The sequence below is a fragment of the Lithobates pipiens genome, unplaced genomic scaffold (genome assembly GCF_037356315.1).
Source record: "Lithobates pipiens isolate NorthernLeopardFrog02 unplaced genomic scaffold, aLitPip1_a1.2 Scaffold_11, whole genome shotgun sequence".
Classification (NCBI taxonomy): domain Eukaryota; kingdom Metazoa; phylum Chordata; class Amphibia; order Anura; family Ranidae; genus Lithobates; species Lithobates pipiens.
Window position 1 is genome coordinate 10,464,401 of NW_027507696.1, and position 15,491 is coordinate 10,479,891.

Sequence of the window (15,491 nt, forward strand, 5' to 3'; positions counted from 1 at the left end):
GTGAATCACTGTTCACAACATCTCTATCATGTCCAGAATATTTGTTTCTCTTATTTCTCTACATATGATTGGACCTTTGGTGTTTGTATATTAGACAGAAAATCCAAAGATTATTAGGATGTTAGAAGTCTCCACCTTCCGGTAACTAAATATGCACAATAACATTGTGGTATGGCAAATATTATAACATAAGTTCTTGTAATTTAAGTCTCTGATTTCATAGACACATTACCTGCAAATATTTATTATTAAAAAAGTATAAAGGGCAGTGAAATCTTTATTAATTCAGACACCTTTGAAATATAAACATGGATAGTGACTCTTCTGTTTCCTAACAATGATGATTGTTTGTAGTAGTAGTAGCATACTCTGGCTACTGCAAATAACTATAAACTCATATTTTGGCAGTGGCACTAAGCTAACAATGATTCCAAGTAAGTAAACGTACATTAATTACAAATAATTTTTTTTTTCACATGCTACTGTGTATTAACCAGTGCTAATATACAAGGTGAATCACACATCAATATTCAGTTACTTTTTAGAGAATATGATAATACTAACTGAGGGCTGGGCTGTTTTATTTGAAGGGCAGAAGGAACACATGCTCAAGCAGCACCAGAATGGGTGGACCCAAAGATTTATAAACAAAGGTGCTTCAATTTTAAGGTTGCATAGAAGCTTATAGCTTAGCTTACCGCTGCTCTAGTGGTCCAACAAACCCCATTTGTAAGGGCTTTCAACGATCAGTTAATGAAATCAATTGCACCCTAAGAATTCTTAATTTAACAAATATATAGTACATCATTAAACTTGGTATATAGTACATCATGAAACTAAAGTAACTCTAGCTTTAATCACAATATAGCTGTGATATTAATGTTTTCTTGTCTGAACTGCAAACCCCCAAAAATTACTATTACTATGACATTTAGATTCCCAATAAAGGGATTTTTGTTCTGGACCTACTTATGTCTTAAAAATGAGTTGACTTAGAGTCTGCCTAAAACATTTGAGGCCACTTTCATTTGCAGACAGCCTGCATCCTTAGTTAAAGAATTATGAAATCTTACCACTGAAAGAAGAGTAGTTTTTGTTAAGGGTGTTCTTAGTGTGATAATAATAACTACAAATACATCTTTGGTTCAGGAACGCGACTGTCTATCATTCCCAGTAAGTTGTATTGTTTTTATTCGATTCACATTCAGCTTTGAAATTATAAGCCATGGATGATTGGATTCAGCTTTTTTGCATTGACATTTATAGACCTTACCTAATGTATACTACATTGAAATATATGTTGGAAGTATTTGTTTCAGATAGATAATTATATCATAGTTTTAGGCTGAATGACAAATTGCATCTGTAAGATGTGGCTCACTGTCCATCAGAAAAAGCTTATAGATGTGTCTTATATATGCATTAAGCTAGACTATCAGCCTGTTATTTTTTCTATTTTTTTTGGTCCTCAGGGACAACTAGCACATACTTGCCAATATTCCTGAAAATATTGTTAGGACAGGTTTATGAACTAAGAAAAATTAGTGGTGCATTTTGCACAAGCTATTTTCTGTCCCATGCCTGGTGGGATATCATGCACAACATGGAGATCCTAAAGTGTATTTAAACCCAAGAACAAAAACTGAATTTATTGAAGGTTACTATTCCTTAGATTTGGCAACTGAATTTGTTTTATTTCTCACCTTTTCTTCTTTATTTTCACCTGGTGATCCTGGCAGGAACACGCTTCCTGTTCTAGGGTGACAACCATACTGTATCTAGGAGAATCACATTGTCACCTTAGGAAAGGAATGTGTTGGGATTATATAACACCTCACTCTCTCCATAATATAGGGGAAGAGGTATTAAAACCAATAAAGATGACTGGGAACAATGCTAACTGATAACTGTCCACAGAAGAAAAGAGGATAGGAAGTTTTAAATATGGTTGGATGAACAACTTTTTTTGTTTGCACTTGTCAAACAGACATAAGAAAATGCTTTTAATTGTAGATTTAACAGGGGGAAAATAAAAGAAATACAATGTAATCGTTTAGTAGACTCTAAACTAGTACATCCACTTGTCAAAAATTAAACCATATAAGTAAGACCCTGTGAGATTAATTTACTTAAGGAGAGGGGCTGTTCACTTATTGAATGCACACTTAGCCTAATAGGTCCCATACAAAGCAAATAAAAATTAAAAAATTCTGCCCAAAACTGAACTTTCAGACAGAGCCTCACTTTATTCTTTAAACACATTGTTTGCTATGTGTTAACACAAAACATTGTAGTTGATTAAAAGGAGCAAGCATGTGAGTTTTTGAAGAGGCCTGGAAAACATGTGCTGCTAGTTCTATAGTTACATCTGTTTTTTGTTAATGAGGTTGTCACTGTGTGGTACTGGGAACTATAACAAACTCATATTTGGAAGAGGAACAGTCTTGTCTGTAATACCAAGTAAGCAAAATATGCTTTGACCTTTATATCAAAGTTTTTTGTTATATAAAAATAAATTATGTGATGTAGAAAAAAGCGTATGTCATTCCAGTGTGGACCGGGCCTAAATCTGAAAATGATAGCTGAATGTACGATCGGTTAGCTTAGAAACAAATGTACTGATCCTTTAAATGTTCAAGCAGTATGAAACTTTTATTGTTTTAACACCCTCTAAGCCCTGCAGATTCCACACTCCCCAAAAGTGTGAATGGACAATAGCATCTGTTCTGATTTGATTCAAAAAAGTAACATTAAATAATTCACACTAACAGGCAATAAATAAAAAGGGAATTGTCTATGAATAATTATAATAGCCTTAAAAAGCCTCAATAAAAAATGTAACTGTATGTGCTAATAATAAATAATGGGAGCCCAGTGTGCAATAATATATCTCCTTACAGCTTGTTTCACTTAATTTACAAACTGGTCACTTTGTTTAACGGCAGCATGGAAGCATCCTTGAAAGCACAGGGAAATATTTTACTATTTAATTGCACATGACACATGGAGCCTAATTTACTAAAGGAGTTGAGAATCTTCACAATATGCAATCACTTTAGAGTAGATTCCTATTTACTTATTTAATCTGCACATAATTTGACAATTGAAGTTAATATTCACACAATGTTATATTTCTAACGATAATAAATCAGCCCAGTACTCTCTGTGCCACTGTTTAAATGACATCTCAAGTAAATTACAGCCCACATAGTTTCTTGTCTTCTAACTGCGTTCTCTATAAAGACAAGAATCGGACATTCATGGTAAATTATGCAAATTATGAGATATTGATATTTTGGGAGACCCCATATGATATATTGGAATCTTTATTCAAATACAATTTATACTAACCACTTTATTGTAAAGGCACATCTCACTGTGTCTTGGAAACACAAATAAACTGCAGTTTGGAACAGGGACAACACTCATAGTAAAGCCAAGTAGGTATTATATCAAACATTTTGGGATTTGCTTTCTAATGGAGCAGAGTCTGTTCAGTGTTGTAAGTTTATTTTGCAAAGTAAATATTAGTAAATAAAGTGACGCTGTACTCACTTTGCATACCAATTGGTGTACAAGAGAGATAAACAATCAGCACAGAAAGTGAACATAGCTTTAACTTATTTACTAAGCTAAGTGACTAGACTATACTCATTTAATCAATAAACTCCATTAATAGTGAAGAGCAATTTGTACTGAAAGCTCCTGTTTATGTTTCTAGTAATGTTTTCCTTTCCTCATCAGCCTATTACGTAGGTAAAAAGGTAAAAAGTATATCCAGCATACTAGCACTATATTAGCATTTGTCATATCATTCCAGCAGAATCTATCTCTACTCACTCTTTAAATTATATTTATGTATATATTTATACTTGAATTATAGTTATGCCATTAAGATGTTTTGATGGATCATCAAGCTTTTATATTCAGTTTTATAAGGTTTAGTATTTTATATATCTACATATACGACATAATAATACTTTATATTTTTTTATTGCAAAATTAACATATTCATTTATAACCTACTGGGCCTAAAGAGCATAAATATATATATATATATATATATATATATATTAAGACCTGACACTCAATGATGAGTACAGTTCCTGCAAGTCGTTTTGCTACATTTTTGAGCTGCCATCTAACACTGTGCTAATACTGGTTACAGCAAACTGATCTTTGGAGCGGGAACAAAGGTCATTGTAACCACAAGTAAGTACATAATCTGTGGCTTTAATAGTCCTACTGTGCATTTGTTTGGAAACATAGCATAAAATACATAAAGTACCCATGATTTAAATTCTACAATTATGGTCAGGCAGAAGGAAGAAAAAAAAACAGTTCAACTATATTTCTTATTGGTTTCAAGTTTAAATTTTTTCCTATTCATGAATAATGATTGTACAGTATCTGTACATTGCTTGGTCAGATCTGGCCAACTCCGCTACCTTCTATGAGTGGTTTCTAATGAATTTTAGTGCCAGAAACTATTAATACCAACATGTTTTCTTTATAAATGCATGTTATATATATTTCCCTAATAAACAATTTTAAATGGGAAGGTGAAAATTTGGCCTGACATTTGTTGTTGGATCATTTGCAATCAACAAAGATATCCTAAATAACAGTCACCAGTTCCAGTAAAATACAATTTGGCAGATGTTAAGTGCAAAGTAAACATGTGTATAGATATATTTGTGAATATACACAGATAAAAGCATTAAAAAATGTTATCTCTACTCTGCATCTAAATGTAACTTTTGAAAAAATGCCTATGTCCAAATCCCAATCATCTATTGTTTTAGGAATATCAGTAACAATGCCACACTCAGAAATGGTATATAAAATAAACTCTAGATTGTCATCTATCGAATTATTCAAACATTAAATCATGACTATTTTTTTTTTAAAAGACAGCTGTTAAAATAGTAGTAGATGGTACAAGGTGCACACATCTGTTGTTGTTGATGTAATATCCTGACTGGGTTGTTGATATTATATGAAGCACTGTGTGCTAATACCGCTGGGAACAAGCTCATATTTGGAGTTGGCACTTGATTACATGTCATGCCAAGTAAGTTTTTCTCTGTGGCTTAGGCTGATATTAATTTATTGTTTATAAATGTGTATGCAATTTTACTGCAAGGCGTATAGCATAATAATCTCTTTCTGTTGATAATCAGTATGTACTCATAGCCTTCTGATATTTACTATGCAGGATAAAAAGTCCTATGAATACTCCACCAATCAGTTATGAGGTTGTTGCAAACATATCTTTGTAGATGTTATATATCAAGTCCTCTAGCTATGTGTATGTATGGCAGCCACCCACTATAGTGTATGGTCATCTACCTTTGCTTTACCTATTGTGTAACATTGACTTTTTTGGCATTGCGTGGGTGATTTTGCTGAAAAGCAAATATGTTTAAACATTTGTACCTACATAGTACATATGTATACATGAGAAAGATTGTTCTGCCCTGAGTAAACAAAAAGAAGTAAAACAATAGTTAACTGGGGAAAATGAAAATTGGTCAAAGGGCCATGTGTTTTTTGGGAGCTCCAATTCTTAACTAATAGAATGTATAATTATTTAGCATGTGTATAATGTTTAACATGCTACAAAACTGTCTCAGTGTCATCCATAAAACTTCACAACCTCTATTTGTTAAGAGTTGATACACTGTGTACAAATAATGTTAAGGTCACATTCGGCAGCGGAACCAAATTAACTGTGATCCCTAGTAAGTATGTAGTTTATGGCATTCATATAGCAAATTTGTTTCTGAGAATGTGGAATATAAGTGATATCATGTACATTTATTCTTAAGTATTTTAAATCTAGTTTAAACATTGGGAAGCATATTAGATCTTAAGAACATCTGCTTTGAAAACTGAATATGGCTGACCCACATAGAACAGAGTTTTGACTTAAGACACTTCAAAGGATAATTATAATGGGCAAAGTGCAGTAACCCATTACAACCAACTAGACTTTAGAATAATGTGCCTAATTTATCTCAGAGATGGGTAGCAGTTTTCTATACATCACTGCATTTTTAAGCTCTTTGTTGTTCTTTGTAATGCCTTGTGAAATTAGCCTGAAAGAGTGAACATGGTTTTGCCTTGCTGTTAATATTAACCCATAGCCTTCAATACTTTCTGAGTCCCTAGCCCAGAAACATATATGAAGATCATAAGTTTCTAATCCACATGCTTGTTCTGAATTAGTGACTCAGAAAGCACCAGGGACAGTCAGGCAACCAGCATTCTTAGAGGCCAGCAATGACAGAACTGGTTTATTTTTAGTGTAGATATATTAAAGAAGATTTTTAGCTACAGGGAACCATTTAAACATTTACCTTAATAATGATTAGTCTATCCTAGGATGCAGAGAAAACACACATTTTGCATACTATTAGAAAAAGGCAAACAGGAAACCTTTTACAACTGCAGCTGGTTTCATCTAGACTGGCTGTGAATCTATGGACTGTTCCAGACAACCCCAGCTAAGGGATCGTATTATAGTGATCATTTTTGATGGAGTGCTCACTATTGATCACTATTGTTTCCTCCAAGGCAAATTCACGCCAGAATTGTCTGGCAGTGGCTTCCGTATGCACCCTCTGATAATCTGAGCATACCTCTATGTACTTGCTGACCATTTGTTCAGATGGCTATTCAATGTCTATGATCAGTCAAAGGTTTTAAACCTGTGCAGAGCTGAATTTCAATCACTGGAGTCTGTAAGTGCATAACCTTTGATGTCCGAATCAAAATCCCTCTGTTAGGATATTCTCCTACTATTTAGGACTTTTCTTGTATGGAATTACTATTTCTACATCATGGAAAACAATAGTGAAGACGATTAAACTATACAGACAAAGCTGTATGTTTTCCTCTGGCGCCTAAAGTTACAAGTCCTATGGTTAGGTGAATGCTAGATGCTAATATTAATGCAACACTCTTTTTAGCAACCTGAGGACCTATTTAGGAGACTAGAGAGTACAGCTCCAGTGTCCCAAGTGCTGAAACCAGGGTCCAGTTTAGTGCAATGTGCTGCAAAAAATTGTGCACAAAATATTTTGTGTGCATTCTGATCTCACAGTACAATTTTCTTACATAGAACTCCAGTGTGGTATAGAATTCATAGCTTTACCTTATAAAAATAAGGATATGGTGACGAATGATGACTTTAATATTACCACTATGGATGTTTAGTTGTATCCCTACACTATAATATATATTTTTAAAAGTATTTCAAAATGTGTTTACTATGTACTTTTATATGCCCTTCTTCATGTCATGTGTATTTGTGTAGCTTGTATTTTTGTAATGGTATTTAGCACTGTGATTATAGTTCTGGCTTATCTAAACTTACATTTGGAGAAGGGACCAAACTCCTTGTTAGGGCAAGTAAGTCTATATATCACTTTATTTATATTGAAATACTCCATGCTTTAGGTAATAAAACATCTTATAAAGCCTGGAATTGGCAGGTCAGCTATAATGTGCGTAGGTTGAGCTATATGTATTAGAAGCAATTATAAACACAATTTCTCACTACATTTATTTCTATATAAATACATTTTCTATTGTGTACCAAGCTCAGATAAATTGTATACATTGCACATGTACTTACATTTTTTTCTGTATGATTCCTTTCACTACCTGGTTGCCAGTGTTAACATAGCAAATGTATTTTTGTAGTGAGATATAGCAGTGTGCTTATGGAGGCAACTACAAGCTAATATTTGGAGCTGGAACCACCTTAACTGTTACGCCAAGTAAGACACTTACAACATCTACATTTAATATTAGGTTCTGTCAATCAGACCACTTTGTAATAATAAAAATTATAATAGAAAATGCTGAGAACTATTATGAATAGTCTTTGGCAAAAATAAGCAATCTTAAGAAATGCATAATTTTAAAGTTTCAGATAAAATTAAATTTGGGTGTTGGTTTACTAAGGGAAACATCTTTCAACTGAGCCTGTGTGGACTATTTGGGAATTAGAACAAATACAGATTTCTCCTGAATCTGCGTGGATTTTGGAAGAGGCTTAGGTGAAAATAACTCCATTATTAAATCAACTCCATGTAATAGAACCACAATGAGCAAATGTATCAAAGCTGGAACAGACAGAATCTGGACCAGCAGACAACCAATCATTTCTAGCTTGAGCTTGTTCAGTTAAGCTTTGTGAATGAAGCATACAAGTGAAATAGTTGCCATGCACAACTGCTCCAGTTTTAATACATTCCTCCTGAGTATAATAGCAAATGGTGATAATGCAGTAACTGTATCTGTATGTAGAGATATACATGAATACATTATATTAGTTAGTGAAATCCTCTGCACATGAAGGTCTGGCTACTGGTTAATGTTTTGGGGTTTATGACTGTGTTAATACTGGCAACTGGAAGTATGGCTTTGGTCAAGGTACAAAGCTTACTGTTATACTTAAGTAAGTAAGTGTCTTTTTTGTTGTTAAACATATTCTTAGTGTTATATTATATCGTAGGTAATATTATGGATATAAATAGCATAAAAGATAAAGAAATGTTTAATGGTTAAAGTGAACCGAAAGCCTGCCAAACATAGTTTTTGAAAAGGCACAATTCCAACTCTTAGTAATTGAAATGTTCATAAATGTTCAGTCTTGTTATCATTTTAAACTTTCTCCAATTTTACATGTAAAATTAAATGTTTAGTTAATGTGTGAATGTGTAAACAGCATGTTATGGCAGTTGCATACAACTAATTTTAGTGATGCATGTTAAGATGGCCACAGACATAAGACAATCCTCACCTAATTTGGGCAATCTAATATCTATGAGTACCAAATGACTGATAGGTATTATGAAGCCTTTTCTGATCCCTACTTTTTCTCACTCTGCTCCATTTACGTGAGCATGTGCACTTGAGCAACTCAAATTACATGTTCCAATAGACTTTCCCTATGTTTGCCTCATGGCAGTATCAAGCTACTTTGCATTGTTATTGTTTATATGATTCTCTGAATCATTGATGCATCACCTTGCTGCATACTTGTGTATAGATAAAAACAGTTTGATATAAATGGATAGCACTCTCCGCGTACGACAATCTTGCATTCATGAAGCTGGCATTGTATATTGAAGTCTAACTGTCCAGAGACTTTAAGGTTTATCCATTTCAGGCTTTGTAAGGGCAGCTCTGCTTCAATGTTAGCGCACGTGGAGAAAAAAATCTAATAGGGTTTGAGTAAATTTGGTGAACTTTTTTATTTTATTTTTTACTAAAAATAAGACTTATTGAATGCTTTCGTAATGCCTATGACCACATTATCTTTGTCTATTGTTAGTAATAGGGATTGGGTATTTCTCTGAATACTGTCTACACATCCAGTATAAGCTGTAAGTGTTAATGAATGAATCCCCCTTTTCATTCTTTCATGGGTAACACATTACTGTCTAGTATGTGTGCGCATGTAGTCAGCTGTGTTTTTGATTTGCAATGATATACAGTGCCACTAGAAGCAACTATAATTTAGTTTTTGGCCATGGAACACAATTAACAGTGGTTTCTAGTAAGTATCCTATATTTTAAGAAAATGTGAACTGCATTTTACAGCAATAAAGTGTGTTCAGTAATATTAGAATAATGCATATACTATCTACAGGCATACCCCACTTTTAAGTACATGATTGGGTTTATTTACTAAAGCTGGAAATTGCAAAATCAGGCTTACTTCTGCATAGAAACCAATGAGCTTCTAACCCCAGCTTGTTCAGTTAAGCTTTGGTAATAAAACCTGGAAGATCATTGGTTTCTATCCAGAAGTGAGCCTGATTTTGCACTTTCCAGCTTTAGTAAATAAACCCCATTTTGTATTTAAAAGTGGGGTATGCCTTTATATAGTGCACCTTTAGTAGCAGTTCTTTGTAGCATGCAGTGTATGCTAAGCACATGTGAAGGTTAGTGTAGAGCCATAAACCTTGGTGTACTACTGGGGCTGGCTATGGGAAACTCATCTTTGGACAGGGGACACAACTGAAAATCAATCCAAGTAAGTATTTTTAACTTTAGGAACTTCCCCGAATTCAACCAAACACGATAGCCTTTTTTTATTCTCTATAGATAATTCATTGCAAAAAACTTTTTAACATGTCTTGGAAAAAGTGACAACACAGAAATGGAGAGCATATAATAACATCTGCTATAAGAGGATGAATACACTAAATCTAAAATCAACTACATAAATAATAATTTTGTAGCTTGGTATTGTGCAAAATTATATATATATATATATATATATAGAGAGAGAGAGAGAGAGAGAGAGAGAGAGAGAGGGGGGGGGGTAGGAGAGGGAGAAAGAACTTTTTTTTTACTATAATTTGTGTATAAATATTTTCAGTATTAACCCCCCTGACGGTATTCCCGAGTCTGACTCGGGGTGGATTTTTTATACCAAAAGCGGTATCCCCGAGTCAGACTCGGGACAGCGTCGCTGGATCCAGGAGGAGGTTTCCTTACCTTCTCCTTCGAATCCAGCGATGTCTCCCCGCTGTACGAGCGAGCCGTGCCTCGCTCGATCTATCACATCGGCGATCTCCGTGCCCTGCGAGCGTTGCGACGCACGGGGACGGAGATCGGCGCCAAATTCAAAAAGTGAAATAAACAGTATACATACAGTATAATGTAATCTTACAGATTACATTGCTGTATGTAAATATTTCACATCCCCTTTGTCCCTAGTGGTCTGCCCAGTGTCCTGCATGCAGTTTTATATTGTAAAAACTGTTCTTTATGCCTGGAAACTGGAGATTGTCCATAGCAACCAAAACTGTCACTGTACATCAAAAATGATTTTAGACCAGCTAGAAAACAGCGATAATAAATTAGAATGACTCGCAGAATTGAGCGATAGCGATTTGTGGGGAGATCCGTCATCAAATACTGAAAAGTAATGACAGTGACAATTCTGCAACTCGGCAAATTTCAGTGTTTTTGATTAGATTACATTATTGAATAATTTTTATTATTGTTATATTATTATTTGGTACAATTATTTATAATTATTTATTATATTATAATTTATGATTTAATTTTTCAAACTTTATCATACCTGGGATGTCTGCTAGACTCTGGTTTGGACAGATTTAAGAGAGTTATTCCTAAGAATTGCAGGACTACAATATAAAACGCCAAATTTTCATGCAAAATAATGGTACCGCTTTTAGCACCTAAAATCCGAAATAATGGTACCGCCAGGGAGGTTAAAAAGGATCATTGATTCTAGTATAATTCTAGTGTTATTTCCTCTTTCATGACTTTTGGACTTATTTACTGAAGTTTTGCAAAACCAGCTAATCTGTGTTTATTTAAACAATTACGGGATTAAGGGTCAGCCCACACAATGCTGCCATTTCAGTTATGGGTAGATTGTGGTCAGCTGGCTTACTGAAGTAGCATATTATATTTCTTTTGGCTTCAGTGGAGAAATATCCCCATCAGAGTTCCCAGCTATGCCTCATTTGAAGCACTGAGTCTCACTTCTGCAGTATAAGGGGTCCCAGTCATCCTTTGGATTTCTGCAGGATGTAAAATATACAATCTCAAGATACATGAGACCTTCCTTTTAATGTGGCTACATCTAAGAGCCTACATCTAGTCTGGGATGACCAACTCTTTAGTAGGAAATCATTAAACGATTGATATTGCTCCTATAATAATTTGTTTGCTTGCTCGTTTAAAAAAAAAATCCTTTGATGTGGCAGGCCAAGGTAAACTAGCCCTTTTATGCACCAAAGGTATGCATATATGATATTTGTTCCTCTATTATACATCAAGTGACACTCATAATCACTGATCCAATAGACTAAATATGAATATATGAAGTGCTTAGATGCTTTTATACCATACACCATTAAACTATAACAGAGTGAAGAGAGTTTTTGCAATGCCCTCTACCATTGTGATAATGTTGGTGTCAGCAAGCTTATATTTGGAAAAGGCACCAAGCTTGATGTAAGACCAAGTAAGTCTGAGTTAATATTAATTATAGTCTGTGTTTTTAAAAAAATTCTTAGCTGGAACCATTGCCATTGATAAAGTGACAGGTAAATCAAACTTAATTTTTCATATTAGTAGATTGACTCAGATCCATCCAGCCAGTTGTATACTTCATTACATGAATAGTTACTAATGGATATTATGTATTCATTCATTTTTACACATTTATACATTATAGTGATGTTGTTGGATTATATAGATTATGATGATAGATATACTGTTTAAATTAGTGTCAATTGATATGCACACATATATACACAATCCCCAGCAGATGTGGCTCTGTAGTATACAAGAGTTTAATGTAAAGGGGGTGGCTGATGTGTGAATAGTGGCTCGGGTTGGTCGAAGTTAATATTTGGAACTGGAACAGAACTGCATGTCATACCAAGTAAGTCATTTTGTGTGTGCTGTTGTTAATATATATATATATATATATATATATATATATATATATATATATATATAGTCCATTTTGTTCCTAAAGTAATCCTGTAAGCCACTCAGGATGAATCTGGGAGAATGATACAAGTCTTGACCCGTGCCTTTTTTAAATGATCACTGTATATAAATCAATAGTGCTAATTTGTAATTATTGCTACACAATATCTAACATTGTGTATAAGTAGCAACTGGTAAAGACTACTGCCTTTTTTTTTTACTACTGTAGATTGCAGTAGTATGAACATCCATAACAGTGGGGTTAATTTACTAAAACTGGTGAATGCAAAGTCTATTGGAGCTGTGCATGGTAGCCAATCAGCTTCTAACTTCAGCTTGTTCAATTGGTTGGTTGGAAAGTTGATTGGTTTGCACCAGAGCTTCACCAAATGTTGTACCCCCCAGTTTTAGTAAATCAACCCTACTGTGTATTTCAGAATTTATGTATGTATATAAAACATGCTGCATGTTATATATATTTAACTGTTTGGCACAATGTATTCATAGAGACATGTGTGTTGACTATATATATATATATATATATATATATATATATATATATATATATATATATATGTATATATATATATATATGTATATATATATATATATATATATATATATATATATATATATATATATATATATAATTTGTCCTTATTACTGTGGGTTTGTAGTTTTAGAAGCATAATCTGCATGGGAATTTGTATGCTTATTGGCATTTCATGTTCACAACAGAAGTGGAGACAGAGTTAGAATGGTGGAAATCAAGAAACAGAAAGATAGAGAAACAAGTGATGGGGTTGTTTAACCAAAGGAGTAGTGAATGTTCACACAGTTAGTGAATAATATAAGGCTGTATTCACGTTGAACACCCTGTAAGGGATATTTTAATACAGAGTTGTACCTTGAGCATGGATGACTAAAGTGGGCACAGATTTGCTTTGTTCAATAATCTAAGTGACAATTTTTATCTAAAAGACATGATATTGCTGTGCACCTTCACCCAAAGATACAACAGACTGTCAGTATTTTATAAACAGAGGAAAGAACCTTTAAGGTATTTGTCAGGATATATATCAGTGTGCAAATTATGCAGACAAAGTAATATTTGGAACAGGAACCCTGCTAACAGTACTGCCTAGTAAGTAAATTGCTATGTTTATTATATAACGTCAGAGTAAAGCTCTTTATGTATGCAATATTTACCAAAATAGAAAAAAGATTGTCTGAGAAGACTGGAAGTCTTGCTAATATCTGTAGTTATAGACATATTTTATTCTTATTTTATATTTCAATATCATTTATCAGTGTGATTAGAGTATGTCTAGATCATGATCAAATATAGACAGCAGAATGTGGCAAATTTTCACAGTTCGTAAACAAGTGTTTGGGATTATTTAAATCAGTAATAACCCCAAAAGCAAACTTATTATTCTGCTGCTTGCCAATTCTTTGACATTACATTTCTTTTTAGGCTTGCTTCACACAGTGATTCCGTCAGTAAGTCTATTGTTTTTCAACAGAACAAGTTGTCCCGCATGTAAGAGTTGGAGGGGGGTTGATACACAAACATTACCACTAACAGTAGAGCGTACAATGATCAGCTTTGATTGTATGTAAACCTTTATCCCCAAAAGAAAGAACAATTGTTGCTCTAACTGCTTATAAAGTGTAAGCTGGAGTTTGGCTTCAATTTATTAGTGTATCTAAATCTCCTTGTACATCTAATACTCCCCTCCCCCACAGACTAACAATGCTTCTGCCCAAAGGTGCCTCTGTTGCATCTTCATCCAGAGTGGTGGCACTTTAATACATCCGGTGTGTTACTGGTCAGATTACTAGGTGAAAACAGAGGGAAAAAAGCCTAGAAAAGAAAACTAATGTGGCTACCACATCAAATGATTGGTAAGCTGCAATATATAACATTTTTGGTTTTGGGTTTAATACAGCTTTAAAAAAGAACTTTTTTGAGCAAAATCAAATGTTTAAAGTGAACAAAGTGTCATTAAATGCACTTAAATTCGTGTATGTAACATTTTCTCCCCCTATATCTACTATGCCAAAATCCTAGTAGAAGAAATAATAACACTTTTCATCACATAATGTGTCATTAATATTCTTACATATTATTGTTATCGATGAGATAGAAGGTTTAGTCAGTTTCATATTGAAGGTTATCTGTTTGCATAATGTATACACATCACAAGTCACAGTAGTTATTGTATGCATACAAAGCACTGTGTACTACTGGCTTCAAGTTCATCTTTGGAAGTGGAACTAGATTAGTAGTTAAACAAAGTAAGTGTGGTTTCTAATATATATTCATATCTATTTTATTGACACAGCATAGGTTCCAATACAAGTACAATTGTTTGTGCCAGTTTTACATTAAATTATATAATTTGTAGTTACACAAAATGAATTGGCCAAAATTTAACACATATTCTTTCATTTAGGTATAAATGTTATTTTTTCATCAAAATGACAGTGATATCAAAGTAATCCCTTTTTGCCTAAACAGATGATTTTCAAAAATCCAATTATGTTTTACATTGAAGGGGCAACATTACATTGCAAATCTTAACAGAGCTATTTACAAAACATTTCACACAAGTTATGAATTCAGTAGTGCATACTGCATGCACTAAGATACTTGACCATATAACTACCTCAAAGTTCACTAGTAATCCATCCCTGATCTCTGTTGTACATTGAACTTACTGTGTTAAAATTCTCATCTTCTCTTACTGTTGGTCTCATAGTGGGGCTACTTACTAAGCTATTCAACACTAATTACTCATAAAAGTAAAGTTATTTCAGTTATCCAACTATTTGTTTATTTTATCTGCACATGGATGAATAATTAAAGAGACTCTTTACATTTTTAACATTTTAACTCCTTTGGTAAATCAGTCTCAATGGGATTGATTTACTAAATCTGGAGAGTTCAAAATCTGGTGCAGCTCTGCATAGAAACCAATCAGGTTTGT

General features: G+C 33.7%; 1 protein-coding gene across 1 annotated transcript in view; it reads left to right on the forward strand.

The window, feature by feature from the left end:
- Nucleotides 1–15,491, forward strand: part of LOC143961030 (M1-specific T cell receptor alpha chain-like) — a 62,832-nt gene that overhangs the window by 11,553 nt on the left and 35,788 nt on the right. The window lies entirely within an intron of this gene.